Below are 10,812 nucleotides of genomic sequence, written 5' to 3'. Positions count from 1 at the left end.
CGTAGTCGTTCACACGCTCAGCTGCGGAACGGAAGCATGGTGGTTTGGAGTCCCATCATGCACAAAGGTTTTTTTTCTTACCGAGCTGAAGAGTGTCACGGACGGACGGACACCCGAGTATGAGCCATTAAAGGCTTTCGCCTTAATACGTGGCCGCATGCACTACACCTTGCTAGTTGCGTGCACTATTACGCAATATGATTGGCTCACCACATCACGCGAATTCCATTCCTTGATGGTCCGTGCGAAAAAAGAATATTGAAAAAATGTTTGTCCTGGAGCGCAACGATAAGAAGTGATAACAACAATAAACTCGGAAGGATGCGCAATGTGGGGGGTGCCGATAAGATGAGGATGAAACATCGGCTTGGTTAAGATAAATTCAATGAGACAGCTTTAGACGGGGATCCCTACGGCGTACACTCAATGAAACCCAGTCAAATTTCTTCCCCCGTACCGCACGTGCTAAGGAAGCGATCATGCAGCGGAAGACTGAATACGTTCAAGCATGTCAACGTAAACATTGTCGACGGGGTCCCACACAGGACACGCATACTCCAAAATGGGCCTCATGTATATTTGATACGCCTCACTCTAACATATGTCTTAGCGTCCTCAGAAAAAGTGACGTGCACCCAGATATTTATGCGCACTTTCAGGCCTAATCAATTCCATCTTCAGGAAATATTAATATTTGTTTGTTTTCTTTATGAATCGCAAGTCCACACATTGTTTAACGTTGCCAGGCATCCTGTTGGAGCAACACCAGCTCTCAATGCCTCGAGGTCATCCATGAGCTGTGTGAAATAGGTTTAACTGGACGCTCCATTGTACGAGGACAAAACACAATCGTCCACGAACAGTCGCATTTAAAGGGCTACATACAACTTATTTTATTTGCTTGTTTTATTTTCTGAAATCACGCGTTAGGCATTACAGAATACATGAATCACCGCGTGGTGTTCACATAGGACCGCTAAATAATTTGTAATTGAATTTCTTCTCTCATGCTGTTCCGGGCTCGGTTTCATCAACCGAACGATGGCTGCGACGTGTAGTTGACCTTTAGGTCATGTGAGAAACGAAACAACTTGCAATATCAACGCTAATCCGTAGTTTTGATCAACTGTACCACTTAAACCAGCCTGCTCCAAGAGCTGGAATGACAGAAAACGACATATCAGCAGTCATACTGACGGTTTTTGCGACTGACGTCACCCGAAGGTTAACTGCACGTCACAGCCATTGCTTGGTTGATGAAACCGAAACAGCGTCATGAAGAAATGCAGTTATAAACTATTTAGCGACCGTACGTGAATATCACGCGGTTATCGATACCTATGAATGTCTAACGCATCATTTGAAAGAATAAAACACCCAAGGAAAAACTCTAGTCCCGCTAAAAATAAGAAACAAAAGAGACCCCAGAACAGACCCCTGAGGCACTCCTGAAGTAACAGAAAACTGGAACACATTCCACTGACCAGCAGCACCGGCTGTTTTCTAGAAGTAAATGAATCCTTTATTCATTTATGCTCGGCAGCGCTGATATTCGCGACGATTTTCTTCTATTGAGTGACACACCCTGTCAGACGCGTTTTGAAGTTCAACAATATGCGATCAATTTTTCTTTCCCGTCAATTTCATAGAATACGTAATGATAAAACTTCATCAGCCGTGCCGAAAAGGAAAAAAAAAACAATTTCTGAAATCATGCGGATGATTGTGAAAAAAAAAAAATCAATCGAACGAAGGTGCCTCATTATTGCCGAGTACACGATGTGTTCAAGAATTTTAAAATTCTTACATTTATTATTCGCCGCCTCTGCTCGCCACCACGGCCATTACGAAGGCAAAATCTGCACTGCTGCGCGCGAAACAAACGTTGTTCCTCACTGAAACAGCACTGCAACGGTGACATTCTTGTTTCGTACAATAAACTTGAACAAATTAATAGGCGCCCGACGCAGAACAGTGTTACAGCGTCCGAACTGTGCTGGAGACACAGAGAATCAAGTCTGCCGGCAGTTACGACCGATGGCCAGTGTATCGCCACTACGATCAATCCAGGGACACCCACGAACATGAGCGAAGGAGAAAAAATGGCATTATTTCCGGACGCCAGCTGCGACGACACACGGTACAGTCGCTGTGCTGACCTGTCGAAGCGCACTGCCCGAGACACAAGTGAACAGAACCCGGGCCCAGTACAACACAGCAGTCCTATTCACTACGACAATGCTTATCCTGACATGGCAACTGATTAGAACGCGCACTAGGGCAGAACTAAGAAGACACAGCACAAGGACAAGCCTGAGCAGGCCCTTATACCCGCCTAAATAAACGAGAAGAGATCAGGTGTACACGCACTTCATTTAGAAAGCGAATTACCCAGCAATTTTTCCAACAATACGCGACGCATATAAAGACCGCATAGAAGAAAAAAATTGTTAAGCACAACCGAGAACCGCCTCCAAAGGGCGCACGACACCGTGTCACTGCCTCAACCGTGAGACTCCTCTGAGAGAATTCTGTGGATCATCGCCCGACGTGCGAGCCTGCTTGCGCTTGTCGCCAGCAGCCGAGAGCCAACCGGCGCCACGACCTCCGAGATCAATTAGAGGCCGCTTCCGCCGCTGCACAGCTGAGAACGGCGCTCCCGACTCAATAATCCCGAGCACCTGCGCGCGGACCGCGAGACCTGCTGCCGCGCCAGGAACGCCTCCGGCCGGCCGACCAGCCGGCGTCTCTTGAACCGCGTGCCACGCGACGTCCCGAGAGCTACCGTTCTCTCCACCGCATTGTCTCCTGCCTAGGGCGCTGAAATGCGTCAACTGCACCCTCTTGAGAAGGGGACGGTGCACATGTCGAACATTTGTGGCCTGCCACGCCGATGCAGTGTACGAACAAAGTGATCTACAATAACGATTAGACAAATTTCGTCCTGCACAAAAGCTCGTTCTTCACTGTTGTAGTGCACATTACTTACTGCTCTTTTTTTCTTCCTTGGACAAGAGCTGGAGGCGGCGCAGACTACGGCGCTGTCTGTTACTTCCTGACTGGCAGCCACTTGATTCCTTCCACGTAGGTTCGACAAAAAGTGACTAGACTTGAACATCTGCGGACATCAGCAAGGACAGTTTTATTCTTAAAAAGTCCTCCATGTTTCACGCCGCCGATGCCCGACCTCTGCTTTTACAAGACTGCACAGCGGAGCCGAGTAATTCGACCAATTAAAAAAAAAAAAGAGAACGTTTCAAGCACGCGGCGGTTCATTGCCTACGCCCGCAAAATAATACAAGCAGCACCAGTCGCCCCCAAAAATGCGCGGTGATACGCGAGCCCTTGACGAACTCGCCCTCGGCCACGCAAGACAAGACCCCTATCCTCGGAATGCCCCCTCGCGTTGCGGCGGCGCGCTGGTCTGCCACACCAACGCGTGACGCACGCCACATTCGTCACGGACAGGCGGGCCGGCGGCAGAGGCATCGTGGCGAGGGTGAAGCGCTTGAGTAGAAAATTATTTCGTCCTCTGGGAATCTCCCACCCAGATGAAAGGCGCGAATTAACAAAACCGGGAAACGCGATCCTGACGATCCAGACGGCAGCAATCAGCCACAACACCTAAACTTTACGGTTGACTGCGTCTTCTAATCAAATGTGAAAGGCGGCGGCTTTCACGAGGTTCGAGCACAGCGCTGGGGCAGAACTGGCCTACCAGGAATATACGCCTTCTCTGGATGTCACTTAACCGCGAAATAGCCACAGGTGGGGCTAAATTGGGGGAGGGGCCGGAACTCCATTCGCGACGCATTACTGGTGACACGTCACGGCCACCCGAAAATTTCTCCGAACGGGTAGCGCACAGAAAGAAAAATTGCGCCGCGCTCGAGAGGGGAGGGAGTGAGAAACACACAAAGTGGAGACAGGGAGTGAGGCAAGCGGCACCCACCGACGACGGCTGCCCTTCGGCGAAGAGCGCCAGCCTAATTGGTCGGGAAACGGTGCCGCCGTGGTGGCAAGCCCCCACCACAACGACAGGAGGGTGCACCGCAGCTAATGCAGTCTCGAACCCGACTTCGAGGCGACAGCGGTCGCGCCACGAGAGACACAAAGTGACAACGGCAGGGCACCAGACGGCCGGGCAGACAGTAGTCGGCCGCCCCCGTTCCTCAAAAACTAAAGCGGCGGCCGAAGCAAAGCACCGCTATAGCACCGCGGCGATAGACGCACTGCCGGCCGCCGCGAGAAGAGAGGAAGGTTTTCTATGATTAGCAGGAGGGCAGCCGCGGCGAGCGAGCGACCGACCGCGCGCGCAAGAGCCGGCGGCGGAAGCAACAAACATCGCGTCTGCCGCGGCGACGGCGGCCGCCGCCGGTGATGTACGAGCGAAGGCTGGCGCCGAAACTCGCCGGCGCCACTGGCTCTCCGCTCCTCCTCCCCCGGCGCCGTCGCGCCGCCGCCGCCTGCGATCCAGGGACGCGATAAAAGCCAGTCCGCCGACACTGCGCATGCGCGGCCGCCGGCGACGCCGCTCACCCTCTCTCCCCCCCTACCTCCTTGCTCAGTCGATGGTTCGCGCGGGGGCCACCACCAGCGCGGCGTCGCCGTCGTCGTCAGTTCTCGTCCTCGCCGACGTCAACCGCTCGGACAGAAGTCGCGCGCGCGTGCCCACCCACCGATGTGCGAGGCGCCAAAATCGATTACCTTTCCTGGCTTTTCATTCTTTGCTTTCAAGCGCCCCGACAGCCGCGAACACGTGCGTCGCTCGCCCGAGGCAGCAACGGTTTTTGTTTACATCTGAGCCCGGCGCTGAACAACTACGCGATGGAAGAACCTCCCGAACGGAACGAAGCCAGTGTGCGGCGAGTTCGAACGCGCCCTTCCTTGCAGTCTTTACACGCCAAGAGAAACCAAGGAGATGACAATTACTTCCTTTAGACAGACAGTTTCATGTTTTTCCCCGACACTACACACCCAACAGTGCATGCATTCTTGCAAGTCAATTAAGTTTAGTTCATGTTTTACCGAACATCACTGTCTCTAATTTGGCTATTCGTTTCCTACTTTATCGTTTTTTTCCCTGAGTTTCAGTTTTCATTGTCGAGGAAACGGCTGCGCAAGAATTTAGTTTGTATGATCTTCCCTCCGCCCATGGCCGCTCTGTGCATTTTGGTTTCCCGGCACACGACGTACGTAATACGGCCCTCTCGCCGTGTAGAAATATATTTTTCTATAAGCCACGTAGCGAGACATTGCCAATTAAAACACGGTTAGAGAAAAAGGGCATTCTTGTGTCTACGGTAAACTGCAGCCTTTGTGGTGCTCCCGAAACGATTCAGCACTGTTTCATCAATTGCAAAAATGCAGTACTCTTCTGGGATATCTTGCGATGGAAATTTAAAAAAAAATACTCAGTCTGACACCGTATTCTCTACGGTATCTCATTGCCCTGCCACTTGTTGATAAACCTTTAGATATGTTCTTTCTAACTGGACTACACAACCTGCAGAAAACAAGCATGATGGACCGACACTGTGAATCTGTTGTTTCTGCAAAGGACCACTTGAGCAGAATGACTGTCCTCCTAAAGGAAGCGTACGTCCAGACCGAGTTCGAATCAAAGTGGCACTCACTCTTAAGTGCTGTGTTCTTCATTACCTTTTTTTCTAGTGCTGCGTTGCTTAGGTGTGTCGTATTATGCATCGTGTTGATTTGCCACTGGTTTCCTCGTGGTTTGTACATAGTTAATGTACACAGAGCATTGCATTTTTGCAATAAATACCATGTTGAAAAGAAAAGAAAAACAAAAAGATACCGCAGCGGTGTCCTAGTCGTTTGAGCATCCCCCCCCCCCCCCCATCCGCCCCGTTTTTTAGAGAGAAAAAAAAGCGCAGAGCGCCTAAAGTGATGTTGCAAATAAACAAAATGTACAGGTGCTCTCGACGCCCCTTGTTGCGGCTCGCATGCATGCCAGAAAACGCCTGCCCTTGACGACGCACCCAACTAAAAGAAAAAGAATACCCATAAAGCACGCATTCACACACTTGCCCTCACCTACCTCCACTTCGCAAACCACTCACACACACAACTCTCAAAGGAGTGGAAGCATGCGAGCATTTTGGAACATCATATTTTTCATTATTACTGTAAATTTGTTAAGAGTTCAGCGATGATTTCTTCGTGAATTTAGAATTGATGATTAAGTGTCATGTTTGTTTATAATGTCACAATCAGAAAATGGCTTCACTATGTGTAAAAGAGTTATATAAATAGGATACAACTTAAAAAAAAAAAGAAACAGCAGTTCGTAACACTGGACAGCCGTCCTCTGCGTCCTGTGTTACTCCGCAAGCCGAACATTAATTGTTTGGCTATATCAAAGAATTCACGTATCAAAATTCTAAAGCTCATGATTATTTTCGTGCGATAAGCTTCTTGTTTAGGTAACGAGAAACGTTTAAGCAGCGGACTACTTTTTCGTGGTGGAGGAATTCTGTGTGCTGCGGCTCAATGTGGGCGGAGGTTCAGACTTTAGTATTCGGCTCCTTTAGGCCACTATAAAATTGCTAAGCTCCTGCACATCTGTGCAAAGTATTCTCGTTAAATCAGGATTTCGGCTAACATCGTTTTTTGGGCTAGAAGTTTTATGTGAAATATGAGCTTTATAAAACTGTTATCGCGAGTTCTTGCAGCGAAAACGCACTGAATAAAATTTATGACCATGAAGTAACGATAATGTGCGGTGGTTTTTTTCGGTAACGGTAACACGTTACCTTTTTTTCTAGCTAACGTAGGGCGGTAACGTGTTCCTTTTTTTTTTTAGCGTAACGAGTAACGTATTTAGGTAATTTTTTCGGTAACGAGTACAACACTGGTCACAAATCTGTTCCTCAGACTCTCGTAAGACTAACCCCACTACTCGCTTACAACAACCTTTACCTCTCTGTTTTGCTTTCTTTTCGGAAGACGCCCATTAGCGACACTTCAAGCCTTTCTCGCCACGCCGAAAAGCAAAGCTCTGACGACGAGGCGGTCAATTTGCGGATGACAAAAATTAATGCAGGGCCCCTAGCTGCCATAAAAGCAAATACAGGACCAGCGCAGGGGAAGGTGACTGATGAGAAAGAAAAAAAAATTAGAAGGGGGCATAACTGGCATAAACGCCGTAATTTTTTTTTATTTCCCCTCCCCACTCTCAGTGCGAAACTGAAACATTACATGCGTTGTATACGAATATGCACATAAAGCTGTTGTCCCGTCCTCGATCTCCCAGTTAATAGGACCCCTGTCGTTGCGTCGTCCATTCTTAAGGCGTTAGAAATTGAATTAATGATGTTTTCACATAGCCGGAGGGGTTGCCTGCAAAAGCTGCAATAAAGTGTATAGTTCCCCTTCTAAACGCTCCTGTTTCCAGCAGTTATTCACCGCCCGTGTCTTGGCCACACCGCCGTAGTGGGTACGTGCCATCTTTGTTTGAGGCCAACTAACCGACAGGACAGCAACCGTACACATGCCGCCGCCGGTCGCCACTGCTCAGGTAAATCCGTGCTCTCCGAGCGAAATCCATGGAACCGCGAACAAAGGCGACGCTTCTCAAAAGGAAGCGGGAGAAGATGTAAATTTTATTTCACTTTCAGCCCCCAGTGCGGAAGGGGCACACCACCACCACTCGGCGAAAGGTCGAGCGAAGCCAGCAGGCCACCCGAGCAAAGTTTCGACGCCGGCGGCAGCGAAGGCCGTCGCCGGTGTTTACCCTCCCGCTGGAAACCTGCGGCCGGCCCTGGGACGACGACTTCGCAGTAGCGGCGGCGACGCGTCCGACAAGCGGCCGCCGGGGCAGCACGGTGCTGCTGGTGGTGGGCGAGAAAGCGGCGCCGGCAGACGCGAAGGTCGCGCCCCGGCGGCGCCATGGACGTCGACTGCTGACGCGGCGGGGCCGATGGTTTAAAAATAATGATAAGCGCCGGTTGAGAGCAGCAGGAGGGATGAGAGGCGGCACGTAACGTGCCCAAGCGATCAATACACATGCGGTGAACTCAACGGTGAACTCAACGCGTCGGCAGCAGGGAAGGAAGGTCCAAGGCGACCTGGGAGAACACGTATCGTTCTCGCTTTTTTTTTTCTAGAACACGTGCCAGCGCATTTTGACAGCACGCGTGCATTCCGCTCAGGTCTGGTGCAGGAAGACGCTACCGCTGTGTGGGGCTCACTTGAGATGCGAACGTTACCGCGGTATTCCGCTAGCACCCCCGCCAGGCGCGAACTGTGTACGAGCTGGGGTAGTGCAAATGACGGGTCTCACTTTAATAAGAGACAGCAGGTGAGCCGAGTGGGCTAGAGAAAGAGGAGCTAATGATTGATGAAGTCAAGAAAAAGTGGAAATGGACACGAGCAGGGCATGCAATGTGGAGTGCAGATAACGAATCCAGGCGATTGTATACGCAGCCGGGGGCGGCGAGAGACAGCTAGGTGGGTAGAAAAGATTAGGAGGTTCGCGGGGACAAAGTGATCGCAGCTTGCGCAGGACAGGATTAATTGCGGAACAATTGCAGACGCATGTCTCCCGTAGCAGACGAAGTTAGGCTGACGGCGAGCATACGAGCAGACTGGCACTGAGAGCCTCGAGTGTTGCTTGCCTTACACCTAAGCACTGGTAATGACATCCACCTTAGCACGACCCTCTTTGCCATTGTTAAGTTAGAAGCCCACGGCGCCGATGGGTTGTTTCCCCCCACCCACCTCTTCCCAGGAGCGGTCATGCCCGGGGGAAATAGAGGAATGTACGTCGAGACGCGACGGCCCCGCTTATAGGGTGCCTCGTTGCCAGCTACGGAACTAATCCTTTTCTGTTCTGGCGCCGAGTCAACCTTGTCCCGCGGAACACATTCCTTGGCTGTCAACGGAGACGGCTAATACGATGCGTAGCATTCGATGGAATGCACGTGCAGCGAGCTGCGTACGCGGAGTCACGCGCCCTGCACGTTTCAGGAGGAGCAGGGTCCACTGGGCTCGGACCGGTGAGCCCTGGGCTCCGCCCACTTGCACATACGGTGCCACCGCACTGCGGTTGGTTAAAATTGGGCGAGAGCTAGATTACTCAAGCTCCGCCCAATTATCGAAGGCGTTAAAAACCCGCTGGGAACAATGACTTAGGACGAGCGCGCCGAGTCTCAAGCTCGGCCCTTTTTAACAGCCTTTTTTAAACTGCCCGTTTTAAACTGCCTTTTGCTCACCTGCCTTTTTATGTCAGTGCCGTCTTTAATAAATAAGTTTTGTCTTAAGAAGTTGGAATCGCTGCCCCAACCATCAACGTGTCGCCGGACGAGCGGACGAAGACCCGGAGTGCTCTTCGTACTGCTAACCGCCCTGTATATTCGATCACCGGCCAGCGTGCCATCATCATTCACCGCTCGCGAGGAGCAACCGACTAGCCCAATCCGGCCATTCCATCAGTGGAAGGGCAAGAAAGTTAACTGCCATGCTGCCGCTCATTGCGCTAGTTGCAAGTGCAAGCACGAAAAAGAAAAAAGAACATAAGAGAAAACCAGAAAAAGATGGCCCGGCTCCTGGGACAAATATTCGCTGCAAAAAAAGCAAATGCGAACCGCTGTACTAGAAGACAGCAGTGCTGTTCTACCATAAGAGCAAGGTGACCCGAGAAATCATGGAAGCACATCACATTCATAATCTAGGAGAGAAGTGCATCAGCAATCCTTCTGTGACATTAAGTGACAAGGAAATTCAATACCTCCACTTGCACATGGCATAGGTTGTTTACCCTCTTTTGTCGTTTTTTTTTTGTTTTTTTACATTGTGTTGTTTACGTTCACTATATATTACCACTTTTCGTTCTTCAATGAACTCAGTTGCTAGTCAGCGCTTGTCCTGCCTTTGTCCCGCCTTTGTTGCGCTGTTTACCCACCATGACCGAGTCAGATTTCAAGTACAGAGCTGCCGCAAAGCTATAGAGCGGAGGCGACTACCCCGAATTCACCTCGCGAAACGAAATCAAATTACGTCGCAGTCAATCACGCCATGCGTCAAATTACACCCAACAAACCACCGGTGCCAAAACGCCGACCTCAAGCGTGCGTACCGAACACCGTTTAGCCGTGCGTGTGTGCTACCATACTAGTCTATAGGGATGCCGTTGGCCTACTGCCCGAAAACGCGGCTGCATGCGGCGCATGCGCCGTGGACGCGTCTCGTGGATAGCGTATTGCGTAGCAGCTATTTCGTGTGCGTGCACGTCTTCGACGAGGGACGGTCGCGAGTCTGAGCCAAATAACGCGCACTGCATCCCGTACTGCACGCATGCACGCGTTCCTGAAAAGCGCGCGAGCCGACACGCGTACCGTATATAGACATACACCACGGCGTTAGAACGCAGCACCACCGGCCGAAAACGAGCGCGAAACGCTACTGCATGGTACAAAATAAACGCAGGAAATGATTCGCTCGCTCCTCCCAAGGTTAAATCGTCGATTGTCCGAGCCGTTATCATCGGAACTCTGAGCGGTCTCGACGAAAGACACGCGTTCGCGTGTTTACAGTTAACTGGCCGTGCGCCCAGTTTATTAGGACCCGTTTCTTTTTTTGTTGTTTCCCTGAGCATACGGGCTGCTGGCTATCTTCCAATCGAGCCACGACACAAAATGGTGGAATACTGAATCACGTCTGTATTGAATCGCATTTTACGTCACAGCGCGTGTAGCGAGGCAAGATGGCGCTGCCAACCTCGGTCGCGAGCACACAACCAAACGGACCAAAGGCAAATAGGACTTTAAAACTGGAACTTTAATGCCACTG

The sequence above is a fragment of the Amblyomma americanum genome, chromosome 6 (assembly GCF_052857255.1).
Source record: "Amblyomma americanum isolate KBUSLIRL-KWMA chromosome 6, ASM5285725v1, whole genome shotgun sequence".
Lineage (NCBI taxonomy): Eukaryota > Metazoa > Arthropoda > Arachnida > Ixodida > Ixodidae > Amblyomma > Amblyomma americanum.
The sequence above is the reverse complement of the archived record's forward strand: the minus strand, read 5'-3'. Positions refer to the sequence as shown.